The sequence below is a fragment of the Tenrec ecaudatus genome, unplaced genomic scaffold, assembly GCF_050624435.1.
Source record: "Tenrec ecaudatus isolate mTenEca1 unplaced genomic scaffold, mTenEca1.hap1 Scaffold_453, whole genome shotgun sequence".
In the NCBI taxonomy this organism is placed as follows: domain Eukaryota; kingdom Metazoa; phylum Chordata; class Mammalia; order Afrosoricida; family Tenrecidae; genus Tenrec; species Tenrec ecaudatus.
The window spans coordinates 162,657-185,474 of record NW_027459360.1 but is presented as its reverse complement, the minus strand read 5'-3'; the positions used below and the strand labels follow the sequence as shown (position 1 = coordinate 185,474).

Sequence of the window (22,818 nt, the reverse complement as noted above, 5' to 3'; positions counted from 1 at the left end):
GCCTTCAGGCTCGGGTTCCCCTAGCCTTCAGGCTAGGGCTCCCCTAGGCTTCAGGCTAGGGCTCCCCTAGGCTTTAGGCTCCCCTAGGCTAAGGCTTGGGCTCCCCTAGCCTTCAGGCTATGGCACCCCTAGGCTTTAGACACCCCTAGGCTAAGGCTAGGGCTCCCCTCGCCTTCAGGCTAGGGCACCCCTAGGTTTTAGGCTCCCCTAGGCTAAGGCTAGGGCTCCCCTCGCCTTTAGGCTTGGGCACCCCTAGGCTTTAGGCTCCCCTAGTCTAAGGCTAGGGCTCCCCTAGCCTTCAGGCTAGAGCACCCCTAGGCTTTAGGCTCCCCTAGGCTAACGCTAGGGCTCCCCTAGCTTCAGGCTAGGGCACCCCTAGGCTTTAGGCTCCCCTAGGCTAAGGATAGGGCTCCCCTAGCCTTCAGGCTAGGGCACCACTAGGCTTTAGGCTCCCCTAGGCTAAGGATAGGGCTCCCCTAGCCTTCAGAAAAGGGCACCCCTAGGCTTTAGGCTAGGGCTCCCCTAGGCTAAGGCTAGGGCTCCCCTAGCCTTTAGGCTAGGGCTCCCCTAGGCTAAGGCAAGGGCTCCCCTAGCCTTCAGGCTAGGGCACCACTAGGCTTTAGGCTAGGGCTCCCCTAGGCTAAGGCTAGGGCTCCCCTAGCCTTCAGGCTAGGGCACCCCTAGGCTTTAGGCTAGGGCTCCCCTAGGCTAAGGCTAGGGCTCCCCTAGCCTTCAGGCTATGGCACCCCTCGGCTTTAGGCTAGGGCTTCCATAGGCTAAGGTTAGGGCTCCCCCAGCCTTCAGGCTAGGGCACCCCTAGCTTTAGTCTAGGGCTCCCCTAGTCTAAGGCTAGGGCTCCCCTAGCCTTCATTCTAGGGCACCCCTAGGCTTTAGGCTAGGGCTCCACTAGGCTAAGCCTAGGGCTCCTCTAGCCTTCAGGCTAGAGCACCCCTAGGCTTTAGGCAAGGGCTCCCCTAGGCTAAGGCTAAGGCTCCCCTAGCCTTCAGGCTAGGGCACCCCTAGGCTTTAGGCTAGGGCTCCCCTAGGCTAAGGCTAAGGCTCCCCTACCCTTCAGGCTAGGGCACTCCTAGGCTTTAGGCTAGGGCTCCCCTAGGCTAAGGCTAGGGCTCCCCTAGCCTTCAGGCTAGGGCACCCCTAGGCTTTAGGCTAGGGCTTCCATAGGCTAAGGTTAGGGCTCCCCTAGCCTTCAGGCTAGGGCACCCCTAGCTTTAGTCTAGGGCTCCCCTAGGCTAAGGCTAGGGCTCCCCTAGCCTTATCGCTAGGGCACCCCTAGGCTTTAGGCTAGGGCTCCCCTAGGCTAAGCCTAGGGCTCCCCTAGCCTTCAGGCTAGGGCACCCCTAGGCTTTAGGCAAGGGCTCCCCTAGGCTAAGACTAGGCCTCCCCTAGCCTTCAGGCTAGGGCACCCCTAGGCTTTAGGCTAGGGCTCCCCTAGGCTAAGCCTAGGGCTCCCCTAGCCTTCAGGCAAGAGCACCCCTAGGCTTTAGGCTAGGGCTCCCCCAGACAAAGGCTAGGGCTCCCCTAGCCTTCAGGCTAGGGCACCCCTAGGCTTTAGGCTCCCCTAGGCTAAGGGTAGGGCTCCCCTAGCCTACAGGCTAGGGCACCCCAAGGCTTTAGGCTACCCTAGGCTAAGGCTAGGGCTCACATAGCCTTCAGGCTAGGGCACCCCTAGGCTTTAGGCTAGGGCTCCCCTAGGCTAAGCCTAGGGCTCCCCTAGCCTTCAGGCTAGGGCACCCCTAGGATTTAGGCTCCCCTGGTCTAAGGCTAGGGCTCCCCTAGCCTTCAGGCTAAGGCACCCCTAAGCTTTAGGCGCCCTTGGGCTAATGCTAGGGCTCACCTAGCCTTCAAGCTAGGGCACCCCTAGGCCTTAGGCTCCCCTAGGCTAAGGCTAGGGCTCCCCTAGCCTTCAGGCTAGGGCACCCCTATGCTTTAGGCTCCCCTGGGCTGAGACTAGGGCTCCCCTAGCCTTCAGGTTGGGCACCCCTAGGCTTTAGGCTCCACCTGGCTAAGGCTAGGGCTCCCCTAGCCTTCAGGCTAGGGCACCCCTAGGCTTTAGGCTCCCCTAGGCTAAGGCTAGGGCTCCCCTAGCCTTCAGGCTAGGGCACCCCTAGGCTTTAGGCTAGGGCTCCCCTAAGCTAAGGCTAGGGCTCCCCTAGCCTTCAGGCTAGGGCACCCCTAGGCTTTAGGCTAGGGCTCCCCTAGGCTAAGGCTAGGGCTCCCCTAGCCTTCAGGCTAGGGCACCCCTAGGCTTTAGGCTAGGGCTCCTCTAGGCTAAGGCTAGGGCTCCCCTAGCCTTCAGGCTAGGGCACCCCTAGGCTTTAGGCTAGGGCTCCCCTAGCCTTCATGCTAGGGCACCCCTAGGCGTTAGGCTAGGGCTCCCCTCGGCTAAGGCTATGACTCCCCTAGCCTTCAGGCTAGGGCACCCCTAGGCTTTAGGCTAGGGCTCCCCTAGGCTAAGGCTAGGGCTCCCCTAGCCTTCAGGCTAGGGCACCCCTAGACTTTAGGCTAGGGCTCACCTAGCCTTCATGCTAGGGCACCCCTAGGCGTTAGGCTAGGGCTCCCCTCGGCTAAGGCTAGGACTCCCCTAGCCTTCAGGCTAGGGCACCCCTAGGCTTTAGGCTAGGGCTCCCCTAGGCTAAGGCTAGGGCTCCCCTAGCCTTCAGGCTAGGGCACCCCTAGGCTTTAGGCTAGGGCTCCCCTAGGCTAAGGCTAGCGCTCCCCTAGCCTTCAGGCTAGGGCACCCCTACGCTTTAGGCTAGGGCTCCCCTCGGCTAAGGCTAGGACTCCCCTAGACTTCAGGCTAGGGCACCCCTAGGTTTTAGGCTAGGGCTCCCCTAGACTAAGGCGAGGGCTCCCCTAGTCTTCAGGCTAGGGCACCCCTAGGCTTTAGGCTAGGGCTCCCCTAGGCTAAGGCTAGGGCTCCCCTAGCCTTCAGGCTAGGGCACCCCTAGGCTTTAGGCTAGGGCTCCCCTAGGCTTCAGGCTAGGGCTCCCCTAGCCTTCAGGCTAGGGCACCCGTAGGCTTCAGGCTAGGGTTACCCTAGGCTAAGGCTAGGGCTCCCCTAGCATTCAGGCTAGGGCACCCCTAGGCTTCAGGCTAGGGCACCCCTAGGCTTTAGGCTAGGGCTCCCCTAGACTTCAGTCTAGGGCACCCCTAGGCTTTAGGCTAGGGCTCCCCTAGGCTTCAGGCTAGGGATCCCCTAGCCTTCAGGCTAGGGCACCCGTAGGCTTCAGGCTAGGGCTCCCCTAGGCTAAGGCTAGGGCTCCCCTAGCATTCAGGCTAGGGCACCCCTAGGCTTCAGGCTAGGGTACCCCTAGGCTTTTAGGCTAGGGCTCCCCTAGCCTTTAGGCTAGGGCACCCCTAGGCTTCAGGCTAGGGCTCCCCTAGGCTTAGGCTAGGGCTCCCCTAGCCTTCAGGCTAGGACACCCCTAGGCTTCAGGCTAGGGCACCTCTAGGCTTCAGGCTAGGGCACCCCTAGGCTTCAGGCTAGGGCACCCCTAGGCTTTAGGCTAGGGCTCCCCTAGGCTTCAGGCTAGGGCACCCCTAGGCTTCAGGCTAGGGCTCCCCTAGCCTTCAGGCTAGGGCACCCCTAGGCTTCAGGCTAGGGCACCCCTAGGCTTTAGGCTAGGGCTCCCCTAGCCTTCAGGCTAGGGCACCCCTAGGCTTCAGGCTAGGGCTTCCCTAGGCTAAGGCTAGGGCTCCCCTAGCCTTCAGGCTAGGGCACCCCTAGGCTTCAGGCTAGGGCACCCCTAGCCTTCAGGCTAGGGCACCCCTAGGCTTTAGGCTAGGGCTCCCCTAGTCTTCAGGCTGGGCACCCCTAGGCTTCAGGCTAGGGCTCCCCTAGGCTAAGGCAAGGGCTCCCCTAGCCTACAGGCTAGGGCACCCCTAGGCTTCAGGCTAGGGCACCCCTAGGCTTTAGGCTAGGGCTCCCCTAGCCTTCAGGTTAGCGCACCCCTAGGCTTCAGGCTAGGGCTCCCCTAGGCTTCAGGCTAGGGCTCCCCTAGCCTTCAGGCTAGGGCACCCCTAGGCATCAGGCTAGGGCTCCCCTAGGCTTCAGGCTAAGGCTCCCATAGCCTTCAGGCTCGGGCACCCCTAGGCTTCAGTCTAGGGCTCCCCTAGCCTTCAGGCTAGGGCACCCCTAGGCTTTAGGCTCGGGCTCCCCTAGGCGTTCTCTGTTGGTACACGGAATCCAAATGGACTTTTCTATATTGACCTATGGCGTGTGAAATTGCTGAACATTTCATTTGGATGCAATGATTTTCTTGTAGGGCCTTGGATTGTCCATGTTTAGAGTGATACCATCTCCAATTACAGTTTTACATCTTTGCTACCATTGTCAGCTTTTATTAGACACTTGTTGATCAATAACTGCCATAAAGACTTGCAGCATATTATTAAATAAAAGTGGTATTAAATGGTATCCTTATCAGGTGCCAATATGTAAAGGGAAAAATTTAATTAACTATGCATCAAGCAAAATGTTTGTCATTGGCATTGCATTTTGCTGTTTAAGTCAAATTAAATCATGTCACTCTCATAGAAATGTTAGAGAAAAAAAAGAATGAAACACATATGGGTCCTGCTTCCTTCTCACAGTTGTCAAGTTTGGGCTTAGTTGCAGTTACTGTGATGTTCTATGTTGTTGAAGTTCATCCTTTTTTCAATGATATTTTGCTTTATCAAGCATGATGTCCTTTAATGGACAGATCTCTCAGCAAATTTCTAATATACTTAAAATGAAATTTTCATAGTATCCATTTATGACAAGCATTATAATTGTACAACTTCTAAGCTACAATTGACAGTGCATCAAACTATCAAGTTCTTCACTAGCACTATAATTAAAATGCATCATTTTACTTTTAAACAGCCTCATTCATTTTTCAACTTTCAGTGGCATATGAGACAATTAAAAATAAAATAGCTTGGATCTGGTAAATATTAGTTCTCAAATAGACACTGCTTTTTAAATGTTTAAAGAGGTCCTGGGAAACAAATATGCCCAGGGAAACACATCACTTGTCTATGGCTTCTGTGTATATTGATTGAGGTCCAAGTGAAATGAAATCCTTGACAACTTCAATGATATCTCCATTTTTCATGGTAATTTGTATTGGTCCTATAGTGAGGATTTTGGTTTTCTTTCATCGAGCTGTATGCTGTAGTTAAGGCACCAGTCTCTGATCTTCATCAGTACATTTTTCAAGTCAGACTACCTTATGGCATGCAGTATTAAGGCATCTTCACACTACAGGGAATTAATAAGGCTTTCACAAATATTATTTCCGTGCTCTTCTATATTTAGGACAACTTCTTAGATTATTTTCTTTTTTTAACATTTTATTACTCATACAACTCTTATCACAATTCATACATATACATACATCAATTGTATAAAGCACATCTGTACATTCTTTGTCCTCATCATTTTCAAAGCATTTGCTCTCCATTTAAGCCCTTTGCATCAGATCCTCTTTTTTCCCCTCCCTCCCTGCTACCCCTACCTCATGAGCCCTTAATAATTTTTAAATTATTATTTTGTCATATCTTGCCCTATCCAGCGTCTCCCTTCACCCCTTTTCTGTTGTCTGTCCCTCAGGGAGGAGGTCACATGTAGATCCTTGTAATCGGTTTCCCCTTTCCAGCCCACTCACCCTCTACCCTCCCAGTATCGCACCTCACACTCCTGGTCCTGAAGGTATCATCCACCCTGGATTCCCTGTGCCTCCAGCTCCTATATGCACCAGTGTACAACCTCTGCTCTATCAAGGTAGATTTCAGATCATGATAGTTGGGGGGTGGGGTGGAGGAAGCATTTAGGAACTGGAGGAAAGTTGTATACTTCATTGGTGCTACATCGCACCCTGACTGACTCATCTCCTCCCCTAGACTCCTCTGTGAGGGGATCTCCAGTGGCCGACAAATGGGCTTTGGGTCTCCACTCTACACTTCCTCCTTCATTCACGATGTTAAGTTTTTGGGTTGTTTTTTTTTTATGATGATGCCTTATTCCTGATACCTTTGGCACCTCGTGATCACACAAGCTGGTGTGCTTCTTCCGTGTGGGCTTTATTGCTTCTGAGCTAGATGGCCGCTTGCTCACCTTCAAGGCATTAAGACCCCAGACACTATCTCTTTTGATAGCCAGGCATCATCAGATTCCTTTGCCACGTTTGCTTATGCACCCGTTTGTCCTCGACAATCGTATCATGGAGCTGTGCAGCCAATGATATGATTTTTTGCTCTTTGATACCTGAAAACTGATCCCATCGGGACCACGTGATCACACAAGCTGATGTGCTCTTCCATGTGGGCTTTGTTGCTTCTGAGCTAGATGGCCACTTGTGCACCTTCAAGGCTTTAAGACCCCAGACGCTATCTCTTTTGATAGCCGGGCACCATCAACTTTCTTCATATTTACTTGTTCAAATGCTTTGGCTTCAGCAATTGTGTCGGGAGGGTGAGGATCATAGAATGACAATTTAATAGAAGAAACTATTCATGTATTGAGGGAGTGCTTCAGTAGAGGCCCAAGGTCCTTCTGCCACCTTAATACTAAACCTATAAATATAGACACATAGATCTATTTTCCCATCCTCATATATATATATTTGCATGTACATGTCTTTGTCTAGACCTCTATAAATGCACTTTGCCTCCTAGTTCTTTTCTCTATTTCCCTTGACTTTCCTCCTGCCCCACTATCATGCTCCATCCCCACCTGGCTTACAGCTATACCTCTTCTTTAAGTAACCTTGCCCTTATCATTCCCTACCAGGCCAGCCACTCCCCACCTCGCCACCAATTTGGATCCCATGTTGCTCCCTTGTCCCTGGGTTTGTTAACACCACTTCTTTACGCCCAATCTCCCCCTATCCCAGGTACCCCCAGAACTGTCGGTCCCTTTGTTTTTCCTCCAGATAGTTCATCCAGCCTGTCTTATGTAGACAAACCTGTGGAGATAATAACATGCACAAAAATAAGACAGAGGAAAACAAAGCAACAGTATACAGCCAGACAACAAAACAACAACAAACCACTGACAAAGAACAAAACAAAACACATCAAGATAGAAAAGCTTGTAGTTAGTTCAAGGTTCGTTTGTTGGCCTTTAGGAGTGTTTTCCAGTCCAGTCTGTATGGGCACCACGCCCTGGCCCCAAATCCACTTTCAGCATTCCCTGGGGACCTTGCCACTCCATTCCCTTGCTGTTCTGCTGAACTCTCCCAGTGATTTGCCTCAGTGTGGTTGGATCAGGTCAGGTGCAATCTGCACACTGTGTCTCTGATGCTTTCTCCGGTAGCGCCATTGGTCACTGAGGGGTTTCATGTCTTATAGTGGGGGCCATGTTGTCCTCTCTGTGGACTGGCTGCTCTAATCAGGAACATCATCCTCACGGCCTGGTGGGCAAGTCTGTGCTCCACTCTCTCCTCCTCCCCTTCATCTGCGCCCGTGTGCTCTGATCCGATATATCCTTCTGCCCGAGCTGTAGAATCAATGTCGTCCTTTGAAACAAATTCTTCTTGGGGGAGGGGCAGGAATCCACTTAATTTTTGGTGTTGGGGCCAGCCTCCCAGACCTCTCCACTGGTTCCCTACTCCACTCCGGAATGCTGCATTCACACCTCGCGGCACTGGGTGGAAGTCTGGTCCCACTTTCCCTGTGGAGATATAAACAATACCCTCCCCTTGGGTGGGTTAGTGCCCCATGCCCCAGCTCACCTTTTCTTCCTTATATTCATCCTTTTATTTTTCTTTCCCCACCTCCTCCCCAGTTGTCTACTATGTGCATCCCTGGTTTTGATCTGGTCTCTGCCATACTACACAGTCTTCAACCCAAAAATGTGAGTATATAGTAACTTTTTCCCCTATGCCACATTAGCATTTTTTTTTTAATATTTGCCTCAGCAGGATCATGTTTTACTTTTCCTTTTGTACCTGACTTACTTCACTTAGCATGATTTCCTCCAGTTCCTCCCAAGCCGGTATGTGCATCATAGTTGAGTTTCTTTCCCTGTGATCTATCTTTCTCAGAGTGGTGTGTTGAAGTCACCCACTATAATTGTCGGGTCTGTGATTTTTTCTTAATCTTTTGGAGTGTTTGGTTGACATATTCAGCTGGTCTCTCATTCAGGGAATATATGTTTACAATGCTTAGTGGTTCATTGTCTATGATTCCCTTGAGCATTAGATAGTATCCTTCCTTATCTCTTTTTATGGTTTGTACTTTGAGGTCAATTTATTCCGAGATTAGGATTGCAACCCCTGCTTTTTTTGTATTGCTGTGTACTTGGTAGGTCCTTCTCCAGCCTTTGATTCTCAGCCTATTTTTGTCTGTAGCCTTGAGATGTGTCTCCTGTAGGCAGCAAATGGATGGGTTGTGTTTTCTAAGCCATTCTGCTAGTCTCAGTCTTTTAATGCCTGAGTTCAGGCCACTGATAATCAGGGTTATTATCTCCATCTGTGGACTCTGTGATGCCATTTTATACCTTTTGTGTTGGGGTTTTCCTACTTTCCTTTCTCATTAGTGTGTGTTTTTTGTGTGTATCATTCTTGACTTCTTTCCATCCTTAAACCAATGCTATCTTGGGGTCTCTTTTCTCCTTGTTGTGCTCTGGGTGAAGTTGTTCTATGTATTGGTCTCTTATTTGTGCTTGGTGAGTGTTGTTCATCTGCCCATACTGAGTCGGCGAGGATCTTTTGTAAGGCTGGGTTTGTTGTAATGTAATTTTTGAGTTTTTCCTTGTCTGGGAAGACTTTTACTTCTCCATCGATCTTGATCGATAATTTGGCTGGGTAGATATTCTTGGATTTGCGTTGTTTTCCTTCAATTTTTGGAGTAATGTCACTCCACTCTCTCCTTTTTTTCATAGTTTCTGCTGATAGGTCTGAGCATATCCTTATGTGGGAACCTTTATATGTGACTGCTTGTTTTTCCCTGGCTGCTGTCATGATTTTCTCCTTTTCCTCAAAGTTGGATAGTTTAACTATTATGTGCCTTGGTGATTTCATCTTGGGGTCCTGTCATGCTGGTGTTCTTTCAGCCTCCTGGATGGTTGCCTGGTTTTCATTCATTAGGCTGGGCAAGTTTTCCTCCAAGAATTCTCTCGCTATTGTAGCAGATGATTCTTTGTTGTGTCTTCCTCCGGTAGGCCAATAATTCTAATGTTCTGCTTCATAGCATCAGACATAGCTCTTAGGTTTTCTTCAGCTTCTCTGATGCTCTTGTTAGATTTTTGTTCACGTTTATTAAAGTCTGCTTGGCTGTCCTCCAAGACACTGATAGGGTTCTCTGATTCCTCCAATCAATTTTCAAGGAACATGATTGTGCTATTGTTTTTCATTATCTCCTCGCTAAGCTCCTGTATCGTTTCATCCTTTTTCTGTATTGTTTCCCTCATATCCTGCATGGCTCCAAGCAGCATTCTGAGAATTTCTTTGAGTGGCATCTCAATGTCTGCTTCTTCTATGTATGTTGTTATGTTCAGGACATCTTCTGCCTTTGTCTTTTTTTCTCCTGTTTTTTTCGTTGAAGTCGTTAGGGGTGATGGCTTTTTGCGTTGAGTTATTTTAGAGGGACCAGGTGCCATTTTCTAGTCTCTCTCTGGAAGACTTACAGGAATGCTTCTTCGAACTGCCTACAGCTGATTTTGCTATGGTATTAACCTACCACTTTATCTTCCTGTGGCTTCCCTATCAGGGGAGTACCCCAGATGGCAGGTCGGCTGCCTGCCCCAGTGTTGCACAGGCTGGGCTGATGTTCCTGTTATTGGTTTGAATGTTGAAAAGTGTTGGCTGAGCTGCCTTATGTCCCCAGGTACTCAGGCAGGAACTCCCTGGTGAGAAGTCTGAGGAGTATCCCCTGGAGAGCAAGCAGGCCTTTCCCTAGCCTTTGGCTATCTATGCAGGGTGGAGCTCACCTAGCTGGGTGTGGCCAAGGCGCAAATGCCCTAGGGCAATGGGAGTGCCCCATATGTCTGCAATGGAGCATGAGAGAGCAGGGTAGGAATAAAGAGCAGGGGGAGAAAAATTAAAATGTTAGACTAGACTCTGCAGGGGTATAGGGAAGTGAGGGAAGCAAAAGCAACTATGTAGCTGAGTCCCACTCCCTGCCTGTGGAGCTGCAAGGGCTTACTCCCTGCCCCAAGCCCCAGCTGCTATCCACAGCTGAGCCCCAAGAGTCGCAAGAAAGCTGCTGAGCAGCCCCCAAAGAAGTGGGGGGACACAGAGCAGAGATGTTAACAGATGCAGCAGTGTAGCTGAACCCTGATCCCTGCCTGTTGGGCTGTGGGGTGTTGGGTTTAGTCCCTGCTCAGACCACGTAGGCACCGCAAGCTGTGGCCATGACATGAAAAAGCTCCTGTGCAGCCCTCCACGGCTGTGTTGGAATAGAGAGCAGAGATATAAACAGAAGCAACAATGTAGCTGAACCCTGATCCCTGCTGGTGGAGCTGCCAGGGTCCTGTCCCTGCCCTGAGGCAGGCAGGGGAAAATTGTGGCTGTGTTTAGACCAAGCCCTGCTACAGGCTCCAAATGGCCCCGGCTCCGGCAGATACATTGGCTGGGCTCCAAATGGTCCGGGCTCCAGCAGTTACAGTGGCTGGGCTAAGGTCAAGCCCCCGGCGGCTTCCAGTGATGTAAGCCAAAACCCACAGCCCTTCAAAACCCAGTGGATATGTGCATACTTATCTTTATGATGCACCTCCTGCGATCCAGCAGCTTTGAATTTCCCTCTAAGCAACTCTCCTGGGCTGGATTCTGCAGAGTCCCCCTGGCATGTGTCACTACGTTGCCATCGTCCTGTGGGCTCGAACTGAGTCCTTAAATTGGGGATAGGATTTAGTGCAAGCCCCAAACCCATTCTTTGATCTATTACTTTATTACCTTTTATTTGATAAAATTAAAATTATTTAACTTGGGAACCACTGTATAGGTCATATTGTTCCATAGTTCAATTCTGTCAAAACGAATTGTGCAATTTCTTGCATACTCATACATGTTTTCCAAATGATAGGGTTCCTTCCTAGACTTCTTGAAATCATCTCCCTTTTTTCTCCTCCACCCTTCAAGCACCCTAAAACCTTGTTATGCTTTCTTTCCCTGTGGGCACAACATCCCTAGGTTTCATTTTCTGAAAAATAACCAAACAAATTACACTGCTTCAAGACGGTGAGCTCCAATGGCGGCACACCTGTGAGAAACAGCCTAATGTAGATGAGTATAAGCAGACTGCAACAGAACAGCCACACAGTTGCCAGGATAATATGTCTTAACACAGCACACTTGCTGTACCAAGACTTGTTTGTTAGACAACCAATAGTAGACAGCTCTTGGTACAGCTATTTTCTTCAACCCCAGACACCATGTGTTTTCCAGCTTAATTCCTCAGGTTATAGTGAGTCTGGGGTAGAATCCAGTTCCCCCAGTGGAGTTCCCATTTGGGGATCCCACAGAAGCAGCCCTGCAGCATGACTTGTACTCTGAGAGTCAGGATTCAGTTTCCCACTGTTCTGTGACATCTGACCTGGCTTCCCAGGTAACCCCAGAGTCCTAAGTCAGCTCTGCTCTCCGAGTGCAAGTCATGAAATACCCTCCCTACCTTTTGATCCGAAGAGCACCTGCAGTCTCTCCTTACTCCACTTGGCTGTCAGCTCTCCTTTCCCACACCCGAGCAGACATGCACTTACGTTCACCCAAAATTGACTGTTCCATCTCCCCTCTTCAGTGCTGCCCACGCCCTACCATCACTAAGCCTCACCCCTTTGAGAGGGCCACCACCCTCTCCAGGGGACCTCACCCCAGATCCATATTGCTACTACTCAGCATCCTGCCCCCTTTCCCCCACCAATGGATCCCAGCTATCAGGAGATCAGGAAGTGTCCTCTGGCCAAATGACCTCCACTATACTTACCTTAACCAGAGGATTTGTGGTTCATGGCACTGGTCCAGCTCTTTCCCAGGCGATCTAGCTCCTAGCCAGAGGGCCTGATGACGTGCAAACTTGAGCTTGTGCCCTTTCTGCGACTTTTTCCAAGTGGAGTGAACTTAAATAGCATTTGTCCTTTTGTGCTTGACTAACTTCACTAAGCATGTCTTCCAGATCCTTCCACGACTTGAAGTGTTTCAATGCTGCTTTTTAGGGATTCATATTATTTGTGTGTTTACATCAGAGTTGGTTTTTTTTTAATGTATCCACTTTTCTCTTGATGGGAATTTAGGCTGTTTCCAGCTTCGTGCTATTGTGAACTGTGCTGCAATGATCATGGGGGAACACATGTCTGTTCATCATCTCTTTCTTATTTCTTTGGGGTATATGCCCAGTAATGGTATTGGTGAGTCAGATGGTAGTTCAATTTCCATATGTTTTAGGTATCGCCATATCGCCTTCTATAGTGGCTGTACATATTTACATGACTACTAGCAGTTGTACAAAAGTCCTTATCCCACCAGACCCTGTCCACCCTTTATTGTTCTGTTATGTTTTGTTTTTAAATTGGGATACATTACTGGGCTTTAGTTGGTATCACATTGTTGTTTTGATTTCCAATTCCTGAATGACTACAGACCTAGAACATTTCCACATGTGTTTATTAGCCATTTATCTATCATCTTGTACGAATTGTTTGTTCAGGTCTTTAGCCCATCTTACCAAGTTTTTTTCTTGCTATAACCTTGTAAAATTCTGTGGATCTTAATCATCAGTCTTTTATATGATGTGTCATTACTAAATATCCTTTTCCAGTCTGGGGGCTCTCTTTTTACTCTTTTATTAAATAAACTCTATTGATTTACACAAGTGTTTTCTTTTTCATAGGTCCCATTCATCTATGTTACCTTCTATGGAGTATGTTTCTTTTGTTAATTCTGCCAACCCATGTATTCCCTGGACTAATGATCCTGCTAGCTCTGGATTTTACATGTAGGTGTTTAATCCACCTGGAGTTATTTTAGTACATAGAATGAGATATTTCATTTCATTCTTCTGCAGGTGGTTATCCAGATTTTCCAGCACCATTTATTGAGGAGGGCACCTGCTTCCCATTTAATGTCTTTTGGGCCAATGTAAAAATCAATTGTATGTGGATGTTTTTATTGTTGGGTTTTCTGTCCTGATTCATTGACCTGAGAATATTGGTCTTTTAAAATAAATTTATATGCTGTTGGATTCTATTGACCAGGGCTTTGTTGAGGATTTTGGCATCTATATTCATGAGAGATACCAGTCTGTATTTCCAGAGGTTATTGTGGTTTGGGGCAAGGGAGGAGTATAATCAATCCACTACAGTCCCTTATGTACCCTGTGAATTATTTTTAGAAGAGTGCACTTTTATTGTGCTTATAACAGTGGTTTCCTAAACAGCTCAGAATTATCCGCTGTTTATGCGTGGTCCTGGGGTGTCAATTTTCTATTACAATGAATGGCCCAGGGAGGAGTGTACATTCAGAAGTGGATCAGGCTACAGTCTGGGCACCAGTTCTGAAAGGTACCTGGCCTGTGCAGGACAAGTGCCGGAAACCTGGAAATACCAGGTCCTATTTCTACTAGCACGGTGAGGCATTTTGTGATTCCTTTCTCAAAGCAATATAGAAACACCTCCACCGACACCTAGCCCTGCTCCTGGCAGATTCCAAGCACTCCTGTTTCCCCAGTGCTGAGACTCTCTCCACGTGGCCTGATCTAATCATCTGCAGGAAGGAGCTGGGCATAGCTAGGGATTATCACCAGTGGGAGCTCTCCTCCCTCTGCAGACCTTGTGGTTCAGCATCAAGCCTCCAGTTGTCTCTGCAGGCTTCTGTGGGATGATCCTGAAGTATCAACAGTTCGGCCGGGAGTTGCCACAGCATCTGCAAGGGAAGCAAAGCACAGGAAGGTGCTGTGAACTCCGACGGCATGATTGAGAGCACAGCTGTGCTCTCTGTGGATAAACCAATTTAAAGGACACCTGGTATTATATCCCAGGCCCCAACCCAGCTACGTACCTGCAAATTTGGCAATCCCACAGCAGTGAGCTGTTCACAGGGCCGATCCAACACTTAGCTTTCCTTTTAAATATATTTTTTCACTTGCTTTGCTTCAATTTAAAGGTAGATGTACAAAAATAGCCTTATTCTTCCTTCCAATAGTATCCCCCTCTATTGTAATGTAAGGTCAACTTAACAGCATGAATCTGTTAAACCATTGTCTGCGGTCCCCAGCAAAAGCACAGTTTACCAACAAACACTGCATGCAACAGTACTTTGCACACACAGAGAAGAGATGGAGCTGGCTCATCAGTAATGGGTCTCACTACCCCCAGCCAGCAGTCTCACTTTGCGACCAGTGCAGGGATGTTGTTTTGTAAGCATCCTTCGTTTGAGCTGCTAAAAGAACAGTGTTCCCTCCTCACCAGCAAAGATGACAAAATAGGGCTGTGCTATGAGGGAGAATCTACTGGAAGGCAGGGAGTTAGTTTTGTCGTCGTCGTTTGTATTCCTTGTAATATATTTAACAATCAGTTTGGGGAATGTTAGCATGTGTTCAACCAAAGGTAGAAGGGGCAGGCTGTAGGACACCAGACCTAAAGAGTATGTTTGAACACAGAAGCCCTGGAAAGGCAGTGATCCAGCAAGGTCACCACATCCCAGGAGCCAGACTGACATAATTGATCCTAAACACAACTGGTTCAGTCCTGGACTCCAGGGAAGGACAGAAGAGTACACTTGGACTGCCTTCTTCCTCAACTTGCAATTCCTTTTGGGTTCACCTCAGATGTATTTTGCAATTGGGGGTAATTCTCTTGAGTTTTGTTATGTGTCTTTCTGTTTAACAGTATACGAACCCAGAATTGATAAATGTATAGAGGCAGCAAGACAAACAAGGATTTCTTGGAGATACAGTGGGGCAATGGGTGGGGTAAAAGGGAGCCGATATTAAAAAGTTCAAGAAAGATGTTTTCCTCCTGCTTGATGTGATGGAACTGTGGGATGATATGATATCTATGTTACTATGGGTAGACTAGAGAAACAAATTCATAGACACTCACGTCCTTGAGAAATAGCTTTATGTACAAGAGAACTCAAATATCAAGAAAACATCCCAGCCCAGTCCAGATCAATTCCTTAAGTCCAATCTTAGACCATATGTCCGATACCTATTTTTAAAGTCTTCTTCAGACTCACAAAACACATGCAATGATGCCAAATGCAGCAAGAGCACAGGCCAGTGGGTGGGAAGTCTTCTGGATCTGGTGGCATTGTAAGCATCTCAGCGCTCGCATGGGTCCACGTGATTTCTCCAGCTGAGAGCACTCACATAGTTCCACATGTCTTGTCAGCTGCAATGTCTCCCAGGAAGTCAACAGAAAGAGACAGAGAGAGACAGACTCCTACATTCAAGGAGGAATGAAGGAGTTCCCAGAATCCTCAGGAGGCCACTCCAACACAGAGGCCACATTGGCTATGATCTGATTAACTGGCTAGACTCCACCCCTTCACTCTTAATCCTGTGAAATTGACAAATGATTATATGACGACCACAGCTAACTATAAGATGGTTTGGGCAAAAAACAAATAATCAAATAAAATAATAAACATAGATTATTTCATTATGAAATTTTTTATTGTAAATTCAGTTATTGGTTTATATCACAATCCCTTTTCCTGTTCAATATTTTAAAGTTTTTGAAATATTGTACTGGCAAGAATTTCTGTCCGTTTGCAGCTATGTGTGCAAAACTTTCTGTCATGTATTGGAACATATTTTTCTCATGAAACATGCAACAAAATACTATTTGCAACATTCTTCTCAGGTGTAGTTCAGTGGCATTAGAGTATTGTTTTCAACAATTAAAAACATCTGCAAAATTTCCCATCAAACATAACAGAAAACCACCCCCAAAATAATTCTGACTAGAAACTTTCCCCTTAACATCAAATAATTAACTAAAATGTTCCAGTTTCAATTATTTTGAATAGAAGCCTGATTTAAATACTTCCCCGTTCCTCTGTAAAGAAGGCAGCCTAAATCCTGTAGAATATCTTTGTCTTTGAGCCAGATTTTCTTTACCAGTATTTTTTGTGGCTTATATCTCAATATCAAAATCTGTATAAAGAGCTATGTCTGTAGATCATACTTCCTTTCACTGTATCCAGCTCACAGTGTTTGCAACTTGTAGCACTCTCTACCTCTAAAGCTTTTCCCACTGAGGGACCAGAGGTAAAAATAACCTCTGGGAGAAAGTTGACTTGCAGGGGTGCTTAGGCCCCACAGGAGCCTGGATACAGACTGTAGTTAGAGCTGCTGTGCTGACCACTATGGTAGCTCCAGTGCCCGTGTTTGGAAATCTGCAGAGACAACTCCAGGTAACACTCCTGACCAACAATCTGAATGCTTATGACCAGAGAAAATGTTACTGTGTGCCCCACAGAAGTTGGAAGACTGTGTAAGCCCAGGAAACACCTCTCCTGTATGTGATGGGTTGCTGTCAGCAGGGGGCTCAGAATACCCATCACCCACAGAGGGTACTAATCCATGGGAAGAAATATGACCTTCTTAAGACTTCTGTGGGTTCCTGTTTCCCCACAAATAACCTTGTTGGTAGGAAACACTTTTTTTCCAATATTAAACATGGACTATAACGCAGTATATTTTATCCTTTCCCAAATATTCTGAAATGTTATAGGGGAAAGGAGTTTTAGGGAGACATATACTTGTTTCCCTACGTGGTCAAAGGAATGAAAAGATTCAGGTAGGCCTAGTCTTGATTCCATTGCATGGTAAGCCTAGAGATTGTCTTTAATTTCACCAGATCATCTGTGTACTTCTGATGGTAATAGATGTAAAGCTACATTAAACTTAAAATCTACACAGATGTCCGCATGATTGGTAGAGGGAAGACCTCAAAGAGAGGGCTGTGTTCTCTCAAGGACTCCACCAGCATCACTTTTCTAGTGTGAGTCCCAGAGGCAGGGGCCCCATTCAGCCCTTTCCACCTTTACATACCATGCACCTCCCACACGCAAATGCCTGACAAGAACCCAAATAAAACCACAACATGCAAGGACTTAAATTCATATTCCTTCTCACCTGGAGAGCATTTTCTGGGTGTCACGAATCTTATCCACATGAACATGAAGCATGTGTGGGTTTTCCTCTTTCTGGCAACTCAGGGTGGTGAGTGGTTCAGGGAGTCAGACATGAAGTCTGGGAGTGAAGAATCGGGGCACATGACTCACTGGGTTTCTCTCTATCCCCAGCTGTATAGGCCCAGGTGCAGGTACAAGAGTCAGGCCCTGGACTAGTGAGGCCCTCACAGACCCTATCTCTCACTTGTGCGGTCTCTAGATTGTCTTTAACCAGCTATCATGTGACCTGGGTCCACCGGGCTCCAGGAAAGGATCTGGAGTGGATTGGGATAATATGGGAGAATGGGGGGCACAAACTATAATCTAGCTCTCCAGTACTGAGTCAGCATCACCAGGGATACATCCCAGAACCAGGTTAATTTAAAACTGAGCTCTGTGAATCCTGACGTCACGGCCATGTATTACTGTGCAAGTTACACAGTGATGGGAACTCAGTGTGAGCCCAGACACAAACTCAGTTTCAGCAGAGACAAGGGAATGAAGGCAGTGAGGCTTTCCTCTCAGAAGCTGTGGTTTCCCCACCTTGTCAGCACTTCTCCAGGGACTACCGTGTATAGTCTAGGGAACCTTCATGCATCTGAGGAAGAACATGCACTCTGTGGAAGTCTGGAAGGTCATCTGTCGCCAAAATGGTGGGCCATGTCAGTAGAGGGACAGCAACACAGAACACGGGTACCCATATGGTAAGTCACAACTGTCCGTTCACACACTTGGCCCAGGCCAAACTCCAGCACCTCTTCCTTTGTTTTGAAAGCTTTGTTACACTAACTCCAATGAAAGTTTTTCTTGATGAAAATTTCTCATGATTAACGAGATCTGATGCCCACATATAAGATGTTCCACATTTAATTCATGCAAAGGGCTTTTTTCCTTTTGTCAAATCTCTGATGTGCTGTAAGGCATTGTGTCTGGCTGAAAGCTTTTCCACATTCATCACATATATGGGGTTTCTCTCCAGTATGAGTTCACTGATGAACAGTAAGAGAAGCCATCCAGATAAAGGCTTTTCCACATTCATGACATACATGGGGTTTCTCCCGAGTGTGAATTAGCTGATGAACAGTGAGAGAAATCTTCTGGATAAAGCCTTTGCCACATATATAGGGTTTTACTCCTGTGAATTTTTATATGAGTTTTGAGATTTCCTTTACGAATGAAGCTTTTGCCACATTCACCACATTTATGTGGTTTCTCTCCACTATGAGTTTGCTGATTAATAGTGAGAGCAGTCTTCTGGATAAAGCCTTTTCCACATTCACCACATACATGGAGGTTTTCTCCAGTATGAGTTCGCTGATGAACAGTAAGTTTACTCTTTCTGATAAAAGCTTTTCCACATTGACTACACACATGGGGTTTCTCTCCAGTATGAGTTCGCTGATGAACAGTGAGAGCATGCTTCCGAATAAAGGCTTTTCCACATTCACCACATACATGGGGTTTCTCTCCAGTATGGGTTCACTGATGAACGGTGAGAACATCCTTCGTGAGAAAGGTTTTTCCACATTGACCACATACATAGGATTTCTCACCAGTATGAGTTCGCTGATAAACAGTAAATTTACTCTTCTGGCTAAAGCCTTTGCCATATTCACCACATACATGGGGTTTCTCTCCAGTATGAGTTCGCTGATGAAAAGTGAGAAGAGTCTTCCTGATAAAGGCTTTTCCATATTCACCACATATGTGGGGTTTCTCTCCAGTATGAGTTTGCTGATGAGCAGTGAGATCACTCTGCCTAGTGAAGCCTTTCCCACATTCACTGCATACATAGGACATTCCTGCCACATGAGGTTCCTGATGTCCCTTGAGGTATGATACACTGTGAAAATTTTTCCCACATTGCAAGCATTTTCCTAGCTTTTGTCCTTCATGACTTTTTTGATAATGTTCATTGAGTTTGAACATTTTCTTGAATATTTGCCCACACTGACTGCATTCGTAGGTCTTATCTAGTATACCAATAATCTGGTGTTCATAGAACACAGAGTCTTCAATGAAGGTTGTTCCACATTTATCGCCTGTGTGTGGTTTCTCAATTTCATCAGACTCCTGATGCTGAATGCACTGTGACTTCATGAACCTGGGTGGTTCACACTCAGGGAATTTCATTTCAGTATTAAATTGCTCTTGTTCACTGTGGAGAAAAGTTTTCTCATCTTCAGTGAGCACAACTGACTTCTGTATTTTGTTGCTTCTGTTCTGATTTAATTCCAGAATGATTAAATCTGATTTTACATTTTTTTCATGTAATCCAAACATCTCATAAGTTTCCTTTGGAGGAAAATTATTTTTATGCTGAGAATATGTATTACATTTGTAGCACCATTCCATTCTGTCAATGCATCTTTCACATTGCAAGTGCTCAAGCAAATGATCATCATCTTTCTGGATTTCTATAAAAGAACACAACATTGACTCTTTTAAATATCTTGGTTTTCAATGGACCCCATAAAATACACATTGATATAAAGTAGATCTTTAGTGACAACCCTCTTTTATGACTATAAATAAAACACTATGCTTAATGTTTATTGCCCATTGGACGAAATACAATCATGTAAACAATTCAAATGGTAAAAATAGTTACTATAGAAATCAGGTTGGATATGAAAGTGATAAATGGACACAGGTTTGATATTTGCTTAAAGAGGTACATGAATACATACAACAAACATAACAGAAGGAAGACATGAGACCAATAGACCACAGGAGTGATATGACTTGCTAATTCCATTTGGTAGAGGTTAAATGTATTCATTTAATCAATCTTTACTGAAAGACAACTAAGTGCTAGATAAAGTTGGGAATGCGAAACATGGCGAATATTCTACTTGGGAGAAAACCATTTTTACAGGTATATATGAAAGGGATTATGGTACAGAAACACATTCCTTATGTTTGTGGAGCCTGTATTTTAGCTCACAGCACTCCTCTTACAGTGCTGTCCTGTGGTGGCGTGCAGGTTGCTGTGATGCCAGAAGCACTGCCACCCAGTGTTTCAAATACAAGCAGGACCACCCATGGTGCACAGGTCTTAGTGGATTCTCCAGAAATAGGGACTGGGAGGAAGATCTGGTGATCGACTTCTGGAACATGAACCCCTCAGGTTTAATGGCAATGAAATAACACTGAACAAGTACTAAATCCTCAAAGTACAGTCAACCATAATGATGTAGATGGAGGAAAAGCTTTGGGGACCTTCAGTGCTTGACATGGCATGACTGAAAATGAGAAAAAATAGCTGCTAATATCCTCTAGTAAATGGAAAATGGCATACATGCAATATTATCATGAAAAATTGCAAGTTGTCAAAACAAAATGGAATGGTAAAAATTGATAGTGTATGCATTATTCAACTTTAATAGACTGGTACTGGCTATTTTTAATTAGATAATCAAGTGGTTTATAAGGCTGAGATCGACAAATTCAAGAAGATTGGCATCATATTCATTATCCAAAAGCACACTGCAATATCTTCCCTGATGTATAATTTTGTCAGTGGTAGGCTAATATTCATATGCCTGCAAGCAAGACCAGTTAGTACAAGTGTTATTCAGTTTTGTGCACCAATTAAAGCAAACATAGAAGCATTCACAAAGTTGGAGAAGAGTCCCAGTCACATACTCTTAGTTAAATATCATCGCCACACTATCCTTTCATTGTAGTGCCACCTTAATGATACCTCATACAAGCGCATGGCTAATTACTATCTGCCAGCTGCTTTAACGACAAGAGCAGACATGTTGTTGTTATTGTTCTCCCCGCTCAGGAGACAATTACTCCACTCCACCTACTTAAGTTGCTCATCCAATTATTTCAGGGATCCCGAGGCTAAAGATCCTGCCTACCTTGTTAGGTAGCTAGGTGTCTGCCTGTGTTTGTGTGGGAGGCGGGGGAGCTGCATGCCCTGAGATTATATAAATTGGTGAAAGAATGCAAAGCCTTTTTATTTCTGCCCTTCAATTACACACCAGTCCTTTAGGACCCATCCAGTGGGCATTTAAGAGAGAAAGAGATAATTGATTCCTTAAGTGACAGCAACAAAGGGAACCTGATTGCTTTCAAAGCTAGGCATCTTTCAGCTGAGAAGCAAGAAGTCAGGCACCTGTAGCAGCTGTATACTAACATCTTCCTGGAGGGCAGTTGGGGGGAAATCTCTGTCTGGAGATTGCTCATTAGCAGTTCTAGCTTTGGGACTTGTGGGGGTTTTCTTCCAACACTAGAACTGGTCTTCCAAGCCCTGTGGTCAGGAGTACAGATATAAGGCTGCTGCTCACACTTTCATCCAGGTTCTGTTTACCACCACAATAATGAAATTGAGGGGAGAAGGGATAAAGGAGAGCTGATATCAAGGAATTAAAGAAGAAAAAGTTTTCAAACTGTGGTAGCTATTGTACAGGACTGCTCCATGTAATTGAACTATGGGAAGTTATGATATCTATAAGAGCTCCCAATAAAATATTTAAAAATATATATTGAAATTTTCACATGAATTTTTCAGCCTGACATTGATCAACCAAACAATCATACACACTGATAAGTGTAAAATTTGGGGAAAGTAGCAGTAGTTGGAAAATGTGACCTTAGTAACAGAAATGACACACAGGTTCACTGATAACATTTTGAGACTAATGATGAATTCATAGCAAATTCCTTATTAAACACCAGAAATGGAAACTACACATATGGATTTTCCGGAATGGAACAAATGAAAATCAAATCAACCACATCTACAGAAAGAAATGGTGGAGAAGCTTATAAGTCAAAACACGCCCAGGGGTTAACTGTGGAACAGATCATAAATTGCTCAAATCCAAGTAGAAGCTAGCCAAAGTAGCTAGAGCACAGCTTAGAGACTATGTAAAGAATAAACATGAGGAATAAAAGTCTGACTGAAGACTAATGACAGAGACCAGATGAGATGTGGGATGACATGAAAGGCAACTTACACATGGAAACCAAAAGGCTACTCAAGAGACAGAAAAGAAAAGAGAGCAATATTGAATGTACTATGCATTGTTTGAATAACAGCAATAAAACCTATTGGAATATACTGCAAAAATGTTCTTTAGAAGCAGCAACAGTCATCTTTCGTGTATTGGACCTGTTAAGAAGGGGTGGGCCTAAGGAAGGGACACTACATAGTAAGAAATATATAGCAGACATTGCTTAATTAAAAAAAAAACATGCCCTTTCCACTTACAAAAATTATTGGAGGAACAGACAACTTAAAAAAATCTTACAGGTAGAAAAAAATGTAAGGTACAGTGCTAAAGTATACTTTAAAGCTGATAATTTTCTTGCTAGGAAGATGATTTTAGATACCTGGAAACAACAGAAGTCATAAATATATTTCACCAAAAGGAGTAAAATATGGGGAAATATGTCTGTTAAAGAATTCCAACAGAGAAGGCAAATTGACCATCTCTCTAAGAAAACAGAAAGAACTGACATCACCTGCATGAAGAAAACTTTAAAGGAACAGGACACCAAATGAGAATATGGACACCAAATCTTTAGAGAAACTCCAAGGGGGGAAGCTAAGGAAGCACAAAGGAGACCCGTTTATGGTGGGAGCTCAAGATGCAAGATGGTGCTGCATACTGCAAATGGATATCCATTCTTACTTAGTAGGGGAGGAATGTGCTGTATTCAGAGGACAGTTACTAATTCA

General features: G+C 45.8%; 1 long non-coding RNA gene across 4 annotated transcripts in view; it reads right to left on the bottom strand.

Annotated features, from left to right (window-relative positions):
* Positions 1-5,453: 5,453 nt before the first annotated feature.
* LOC142436604 (uncharacterized) overlaps positions 5,454-22,818 on the bottom strand; it is a 78,375-nt gene continuing 61,010 nt past the window's right edge. Inside the window, exons 6-7 of one of the 4 annotated variants that reach the window (XR_012782023.1) lie at positions 13,769-13,862; positions 5,454-7,678 (exon numbers count right to left, since the gene is read on the bottom strand). This is a non-coding gene — a long non-coding RNA (uncharacterized LOC142436604). Of the gene's footprint in view, positions 7,679-11,501; positions 13,863-15,040; positions 19,538-22,818 lie in introns of those variants that run through there. The other 3 variants (XR_012782022.1, XR_012782021.1, XR_012782024.1) reach the window with 3 other exon arrangements.